Source organism: Tursiops truncatus, chromosome 1, assembly GCF_011762595.2.
Source record: "Tursiops truncatus isolate mTurTru1 chromosome 1, mTurTru1.mat.Y, whole genome shotgun sequence".
Classification (NCBI taxonomy): Eukaryota; Metazoa; Chordata; class Mammalia; order Artiodactyla; family Delphinidae; genus Tursiops; species Tursiops truncatus.
The window spans coordinates 12,819,783-12,829,240 of NC_047034.1; the positions used below are offsets into that span (position 1 = coordinate 12,819,783).

The window sequence follows — 9,458 nt, forward strand, 5'->3', positions numbered from 1 at the left end:
ATTCAATTGTCTGGTCCCCTGAGATTTTCAAATATCTTGTTCAAACACCTCTTAACTTAGTTTCTTAATTAGATACACTGTGATGGATGGGCTTTTATAGCATAGTCTCAGAGGGACAGCAAATCAGCCTAATTTTTATGACAATTTAGGAGACTTAGATTAAAAGTCATTTAAAACAATCAGTCAAAATATTGGGAAAAAATATTTAGGGTCCCATGAATAAGTGTGTAATTTATACAGATCTGAGGTAAGATAATAAATGTTAAGAATGCTAATCATATTCTGATAGTGAATAACAAATATTGCTGAATGAGATCTAAAAATATGTGGTTTTTTGGTTATAAGGAATAATGCTACTTTACAAAGATATATCAGGTTTATAGAGAAAAGAAGTAAGATATTAGGGATTATAATAAACAATACTGTGAAAATTGCTGAGACTTTCAAAGGCCCTATTTTTCTGCTATCCTCCACAGGGGCTAAAAAGAATATCATTTTTTTCTATGTCATTCCTTCTATTTTGATATTTACTTCTATGTAAGATGAATATAAAATAATATGTCCATGTTAAGAAAACAAGATTGAATAAAAGAGGGACTTCTCTGGTGGCACAGTGATTAAGAATCTGCCTGCCAATTCACGGGACACGAGTTCAATCCCTGGTCTGGGAAGATCCCGCATGCCGTAGAGCAACTAAGCCCATGCGCCACAACTACTGAGCCTGCGCTCTAGAGCCCCCGAGCCACAACTACAGAGCCCATGTGTCACAACTACTGAAGCCTGCAAATGCCTAGAGCCCGTGCTCCACAACAAAGAGAAGCCACTGCAATGAGAAGCCTGCGCAATGCAGTGAAGAGTAGTCTCTGCTGGCCGCAACTAGAGAAAGCCTGTGTGCAACAACGAAAACCCGACGCAGCCAAAACTAAATTAATTAATTTAAATAAAAAAGATTGAATAAAAGAGTTCTATATGTGTTTTGCTAAAAGTTGTCTATATTTTATAATGGTAATATATGTGTAAGGTTTTGATATTCTGATATATATAAATATCAGAATTCTCTTTTATAGATCATATTTTAGAAAATTTGATTTAAACTTCTCAAGAATTTTTTGCATTTTAAAATGCTTAATTTATTTTTATTAATAAATTTAGTTCTGCCTAGTCACTGAGGGGAAAACATCAGGCTATATATAGTGTCACTTTCTACAAACTAATGAGTACAATGCACTTGAACGTTATGGTAATGACAATTTTAGAGAAATATTGGAAATATTAATTTCGTTATATTACGCCATTTTATAAGGACCTGGAAAGGACCAGGTACTCAAAAATTACGTGCTAAAAGAAAGTATTCTGAAGTACATTTTCACCATCAGGATGTTCACTAAACTGTGTATTTTCAGCCTGGCAAAGAATTGTAGTTGTGGTGAAATGATGCATTTATATTTCAAAAGCCAAAATGATTAAAAACACAAAAGCAATTAAGTATTTAATATTCTCACACATATTTTATTTGGTGTAATATAACAACCTATAAACAATTTTTATAGTATGCATTATTTTCTATGTAACTTCAATATAAACTAATCTGTTTTAGGTGATACCTCAAGCAAGTGATGGCTTTTAAATTATAGCCAATAGACAAACTGTTTAGTTTAAGCATCTGAGGTTGGAATTTCCAGGAATGGCTTATTGGAATCTCTTGGATGAAAAAGGATGATGAGGTGGCAAGAACATTAAACTGGAATCAGGACTTAAGGTTTCGGTTATGGTTTTGCCCCTGAAATTTATAAAAATATATATTACATAGTAAAATACTTAAAAGAAAATCTACTGTATTAATTTTCCTGGAGAATCTAATAGCTAGAAATATTTTCATATGGGAAAATATCTAAATAAAATAAATATGTTTGCTATATTATCAATGATAGGTAATTTTTTGATGAGTATTTGCATAATTCTTTAGCTTACAGGTAAGATACAGATCACCATCTTTAAAAGATAGAAGTTTATATCTATATCTGTATATCTTCCTATTAAATCTTATCTACTTATCTATTCTTCTTATCTACTTCTCCATTTGAACGACCTTTTTGGCCAAGCCAATATATGGATGGACCTAGAGATTATTATAATAATAATATTGAAAGAAATAATATTTAAAGAAATATTGAAAGTTCACATGGAACGTAAGAGAAAGTCAACATAACACTGATTTCACAAATAGTGTCAGATCAGTTATTCCCATGTCAGATAACAATGACTTACTATACAAATTTAGAAAAGTGCTTAAATACTCTGGGACATCAGTTTCTTCACTTATCAAATGAAGTTATTGGCGAAACACTTTTCAGGCCCTTTCAATTTTCTAAAGCAAATTATTTAAGTGAAGAAAAATATAGCAAGATTGTATGAGTGCTGGCTGTCTTAATGTTACTAAATGACAGAGAGACCCATTAATGTCTTGGGAGATATTATCTCTAATTCCTCACTCAAGTCTTATTTCAGCATCATATTTTACTGTCTTTTCCATGGCTTCATGATAGAAGCAATGTACTTTTTTACAAGTTGACTTTGGGATTCATCATGTTACATGTTTGGGCCAGTGAAATACTATCAGGCATGATGAGAAAAGATTTGTTAAATATGCCCGGGAAAGATGGCCTGTTCTCTTGTGCTTCTGTAGCCTGCCATGAGAATAACATGTCTCAGATGGCCACCAGTCCAAAAAAAATGTGGAGTCACATGGAGCAGATTTGAATCCTGAAGGAAATTTGAAGCTAAAAGCAGCCAACCTATAGCCTGAGGCAGAACTGTCTCACTAACTAGCAGTTCTGTATGTGAGAAAAATGCATGCTTGTTAGTTTAAGCCATTGATATTTCAGATAATGCAGCAAAACTTCCCAATCCATTATTTCCCTCTTCTCAATGTGACTAAATAGAAAATTAATACGAGGTTAGAATTCAATTAAAGAGAAAATTCTAAGTTTAAGTAAATTAGCGAAAATGGCAATGAAAGAAAATGGTGACACAAGGAGAATTTCTGCTTTTTACCATGAACTGACCATTAACTGGTACCAGATTTGTCCTTTACCATAAACTATTTACAAACTGAAAAACATGTATGAGATTACTCGCAACAAAAAACTGTGATTCCTAAGGGAAAAACATGCTAGGTGAATGCTACAATTTTGCCCTTTCTGCCTGAGCACACTTCCCAGATTCTACTGAAGGAGCAAGCAGAACATAGCATACTGCATTGATGAGGCGGAGATAGAAATCTGGGAAGGCAGAGGTGGCTGGAATGTGTGGGCCAAAGTGCCAGAGAAGATGTATTATGCAGAGCAAGAGCTCCAGAAATATACATATAGGTTTGCTAAAAACTTTAGCCCAATACTAACCTGCACATACATAGGGGTTTCCATAGATCAAAGTCAAAGGTCTCAGTAAACATTTGGGGAAATAAACAGTGGTCTCAGAATGTCACATCTTTGTATCAGGGCTAAATTATCCCTAAAATGAAGGTACGCTAGATCCATATTAACAAACTTTTTAAAAGGGTGTCAAGGAATCTGCTTGGATCTGCAAATAACATGAATGCCTGCTAAAACAAACTTAGGCACTCTTTAAAAGAATACAAAAATATCCAAATAATCAAAAACATAATATTCACCACATCTGACATTTAATAAAAAGTCCTACTCATGTAAAGAAGCAACAAATTAAGACCAAGAAAAAGCAGAAGTCATTTAATAGAATTATTCCTAAAATTGAGAAAGATGACAAAATTTGTACACAGACAGTTTAAAATAGCTATCATAAATATACTCAATGATTTAAAGGAAATTCTCAACATAATGAGGAGAGAAAAAAAATATAAAAAAAACTAAATGGAATTCATAAGAATTAAAACTATAATGTCTAAAATAAAAATTCACCGCATGTGATTAGTTCAGATTAGATAATTTTAAGCAGAAAAAATATAATACCAAAGACGAATTTGAATTTATACCAGTGGTTCGCAAAATTTTTGGTCTCAGGACACATTTATACATATAAAAGTAATTGAGGACCCCAAAGTGCTTTTATTTTGTAGATATCACCTTACACCTGTTAGGATGACAATTATTAAAAAACTAAAAGCTAATGTGTTGGAGAGGATTTGGAGAAATTGGAACCCTTGTGCACTGTTAGTGGAAATGTAAATTAGTGCAGCCATTACAGAAAACAGTACAGAGGTGTCTCAAAATACTAAAAATAGACCTATCATATGATCTATCAACCTTACTTCGGGTTATATAACCAAAAGAATTGAAATCAGGATCTCAAAGAGATATCTGCACACCTGTGTCCATTGCAGTATTATTCATAATAGCCAACGTATGGAGACAACCTAAATGCCCATTGATGGAAGAATAAAGAAAATGTGGTATATTTCATACAATGAAAATATTATTAAGCTCTAAAAAGCAGGAAATCCTGCCTTATATGACAATATGAACGACCCTGGAAGACATTATGATAAGTGAGATAAGCCAGACACAGAATTCCACTGGCATGGTTCCACTTATAAGAGGAAGTTAAAATAGTCAAACTCATAGAAACAGAGAGTAGAATGATGGTTGCCAGGGGCTGGGGTGATGAAGAAATGGGAGGTTTCTGTTCAACTGGTATAAAGTTGCATCTAGGTAAGATGAACAAGTTCCAGAGATCTGCTGTACAACATAGTACCTACACTTAACAATACTGAGTTGTGCATTTAAAACTTTGGTAAGAAGACAGATCTCAAGTTAGTGTTCTTACCACAATAAAAAATAAAAACTGAACAAGTATTAATATGTATTTAACTGACTGAAAACAACAGTAAAATCAATCTATTGTTATCTCTAATGTAAAAAAATATTTAAATTAAAGAGAACTATATATATAAAATCATGAGAGAGAGAGGTGCAATGTTTTAGATTTTGAAAATTTCTGCAATATTTGTATAAATATAACTGGATTCTCAGATTTCTTTCTGCATTCAGTCCACGGTATTTTTTTAAGTTCAAGTATATGAAAAGAGGGCTTCCCTGGTGGTGCAGTGGTTAAGAATCTGCCTGCCATTGCCGGGGACACGGGTTTGAACCCTGGTCCGGGAAGATCCCATATGCCACGGAGCAGCTAAGCCCATGTGCCACAACTACTGAGCCTGCACTCTAGAGCCCGCGAGCCACAACTACTGAAGCCCACGTGCCTAGAGCACATGCTCTGCAACAAGAAGCCACTGCAATGAATAGACCACGCACCACAACGAAGAGTAGCCCCTGCTCACCGCAACTAGAGAAAGACTGCACAGCTACAAAGACCCAGCACAGCCAGAAATTAAAAAAAAATTAAAAAAAAAAAAGTATATGAAGATAATCTAGTCTTTACACAGACAAGTAATTTGAAAAGTTAGGAGTATTTTAAAAGTCTTTTCAGATATTTGTAGATATTTTCTTTGATACAATGTCAAAACTTGGTAAGTGGTAGCTTCTTAGAAGTTAGTTTCAATAAGAAAACTGAAACCATATTCATGTATTTTTGTAATTTGTTACATTAAATTCATTAGTCTATCTTGTACTTTGAATGGATCTTTTCCAGATGAATGGTTTTGTAACATCCTCCATTAACCATTTAAGAAAATATCAGTTTACAGAATTATGCAGGACTTCCAAATGTATGAAAAAATTACATTCAAAATGTGTAGTTTATAACATAAGTAGACATAAAATATACAATAACTATTTTCCAAAGGACAGGAAGGAGAACATTAAGGTATATTCTTGTAAGATTATACAATTTAAGTGTAGTGGCATAATATTTTTTGATGGTGAGAGAAGGACTGTAAACTTCATCTATAATTGTAGTTTTTTCTAGTTATCCTATCAGTTCTGTTAATTTTTACTTTAAGTAAAGTTTATCTATTAGATGCATTAAAATTAAGATTGTTATATCCTTCTCATAAATCATTCCCTCTGTCATAACATTCTCCTCTTTATCCGTGGTAATATTTCTTATTCTAAAATCTACCATGTCTACTATTAATGTTACTTCTCTAGGTATCTTATGAATAGGTTTGATATAATGTACCTTTCTCAATCCTTTTAGATTTAAACGTATTCATTTTAAAAGTGGTTTTTATGTAGAAAACTTATAGCCTTTTTTCACCCATTATGATAATGTCTGCCTTGTTCCCTGAGTGTAAACCTTTTATATATAATACTGTTATCACCTGAGTTTAAATATACCAGGTGCTCTTTATTTCCTATTTCTGCCTTTGTTCTTTGATCCAGTTTTTGCTCCTTTCCTGCCTTTACTTGGGTTAATTTAATACTTTTTAGCATGGTAATTTTTTTGTTACTATTAGCTTAGTAATTATGTTTTTGTTTTTTTCTTTTTGTCATTGCTCTAGGTTTTACCAAATGTACTTTTTAAAGCAACTCATTTGCTAAATTTCAAATAAATATAATATAAATCAAAGACTAATAGTTATATCGAAGTTTAATTAATAATCAGAAAAATTTGTTTATAAATCATCTTTATTTGCACTACTTTTGTTTTGAGGAAGTTTTGTTCAATATTTTTTTATTATTACTCACTTTAGGAAATTATAGAAGCCTTGAAGTGCATATTTTTACAAATTTCAAATCAGTGTACCAATAAATACTTATTATATTTAAATAATTTTATTAATATGTAGACTTATTTTAATACTTCTACTTTCTGTCAAATTAATTTTTTTAATGGCATGTTTTTCCCTAAGTTTATTCCAAATGAAATTCATTTTATTCTAAGTAAAACTCTACCAAATTATGCAGTAACTTTCTGACAACTTTATCTGGGGCTGACAATGAGGTAATGGTTGTAGCAAACATCAAAATCTATTTTGGACCTGAACTCAAGTGACAGACCAAGCTTGTGTGAATCCAGACCAAAGCTGTGCTCAGATTTGTATAACTGAAAGATATAAGAGCTAGCGATTAGAGACTGAAAGAATAAGAATAACTCAACCTGAATTAAACTGGAACACAGAAAGTGACATTAACAGCACAGAATTAGAAGGCAGAGTGAATGCTAAACAAAGACTTTTCAGCATTGTCAAGAAAGTCACTGAAATATTCTCTCTGCGGGATATTTGTAGCAATAGCTAACCTTGTACTAATGGAATAACAATGCATAAAAGCCATAAAAAAAAGAACAAAAGGTGCAACTTACCAGAAGATATATGCTCAGTATGCAAAACCCAAGTAAAAATACAGCCTTGAGTACATGCTTCAGAAGATAGCCCATCAATCTGTGAACAGAGAAAAAAAGCAAATAATTCAGAGAGTATTTCTTTTAAGAGGTAAAACAAAGTCACAAGAAAAAGAACTTCTTTTGCTACTATTTCCATATGAAATACTGTGGAAAGAAACCAAAAAATAGAAAACTTTTACAATTTACATATTAATAAGAGATATACCTCTAGCTACTTAGGTCTTTATATTTTATAAAGAGTTCTTTTTTTTTAAATAGAGCAGCAAGATATCACGTGTGAAATACGAGTAAGATATATCGCTTTCTTTAAACGTTTCTTTAAACGTGGAAAAAACAAACTAAAACGTAGCTAAGATCATAAGAATTAGCAAATTATTTGTATAAATGTTGAATTTCTTTTATGAAATGGACATTATCATGAATACCTTTATGTATTACCTGCAAATGAAAAGTGGAAGCTTACTGCCAACTGGTGACCCAAGCTGGTTTCTAACGTAGTTGAATTCACAGCATAATTTAGAAATTGTTTTAGAGACTATTTATTTTCCATCCCTTTTATTTCCATTTTCTGGGTTAGAGTCTGCAGAACAGCTGCGGACCACTCAGCAGTTGCTCCTCCCATTCCGTGGCCTGAGCAGTGGCAGCTGCAGCCCATCTTCAGTGGCATCTTCACTGACCGCTGTGCACTGTGGTTCTCAGTGGGGAACTGCTGGGCAGCCACAGAGGGCGCCTGCCGCCTTCAGACCAGGCTGCCACCTCGGGTTGAGCAGCAGTAAATTCAGGAGCTGGAGCAGTCCGTTCACTCTGAATTCCTCCTTGGTCACAGCCTTCTCAGCTGAGGCCTGCCCTTCCTTTACCACCTGTTGAGGATCTTCACACAAGTGGAGAGTAGGCGGAACTCCCGCAGGTGCTCACGGGAGAGGGAACCGCGCACGCGCAGAACCTCCCGGGTCAGCGTCCGTCAATCACGTCAGACCCGCAGAGCGAGCTCCCGGTTGTTGCAGAGATGGCGGTGTACACACAGCAAAGAGACTGGTTTGTGTTACACGGAGCAGTGGTAGGCAGGTTCACAGAAGATGCCTCTCATGCCGGTGGTCAGGCCTGGTGTCGGGAACCACCACGAGTCTCGGCTCCCGGAAGCCTGCCGGGCTCCGGTGAGTGAGGCTCCAGGAACGAGGTGACCAGCAGTAGGAGTGGCGCCCATGGCAGCAGCAAACCTCGGCACAGCTCTCTGGCTGGTCTTCCTGGAGGTTATGATACTGACATCAGCCAGGTTTTCAACGGCAGTGATGGCAGGAGCGGACAGCAGAAGCTTCTCCCAGGTTCTCTTCAGATTTAGAGGTAATGCCATCACTTTTCCTTCTTGGATAACTGTCCCATTTGGAAGTCAAGGTCGGTGCCACCTAAGTGGGTTCCTGCTGCAAGGAATTTGAGGACATCCTCCTTAATTGGTAGGACATCAAAAGCTCTGGACATTGTGAAAGTTTCCCTTTAAGTTATGCTGGGAACCCAGAAAAATGCTGTATGGATCTCTCTCTGGGTAGTATGGAAAAGCTTAGAAATCTAATTTTGGAAGCCCCCATATACAAAGCTAAAGGGCAAACCACAGACTGGAAAAATACACCTGCAATACATATAACAACAACAAAAAAGTATTCATATCAAGAACATAAATAGAACTACAGAAGAGAAAAAAAACACGATTATAAAAATGGTATATGGGGTGCTTGTGTGCTGTGTGTAACTCTTAGAAGAAAGAAATGGGTGGATCTCAGGGCTAAGGGTGTTTTGTTAGGTGCTAAACAAAGTTCCAAGTTCCAACACACTTCCTATTTTTCCTACAGCATTTCTAGGATTAGGGGAAGGGACATTTATAAATATATTTGAAAAATATGAATAATCTAATAAGCATAGAAATGAATAAGCAGTTTACACACAAATTACCATAATGATGCATAAATTCATATGTAATTAAGTGAATGCAAGTCAAAATAGCATTATACAATTTTGCAAACATTTAAAAATATTAATGTGTAGTTCAACCTTTGTAAAAAATTATCAGAATAATTAAAATGTGTGAAAGATAAATTTTCTTATATTTCCTGCCCTATCAGTTCCATAGCTGGGAATGTCCTATTTTCATATGTGCAAAGAAATATATAAAACAAGTTTATTTC

General features: G+C 34.6%; 1 pseudogene; it reads right to left on the reverse strand.

Moving 5' to 3' along the window:
* Window positions 1-7,816: 7,816 nt before the first annotated feature.
* On the reverse strand, window positions 7,817-8,757 carry LOC101335863 (small ribosomal subunit protein uS2 pseudogene; annotated as a pseudogene).
* Window positions 8,758-9,458: the final 701 nt, after the last annotated feature.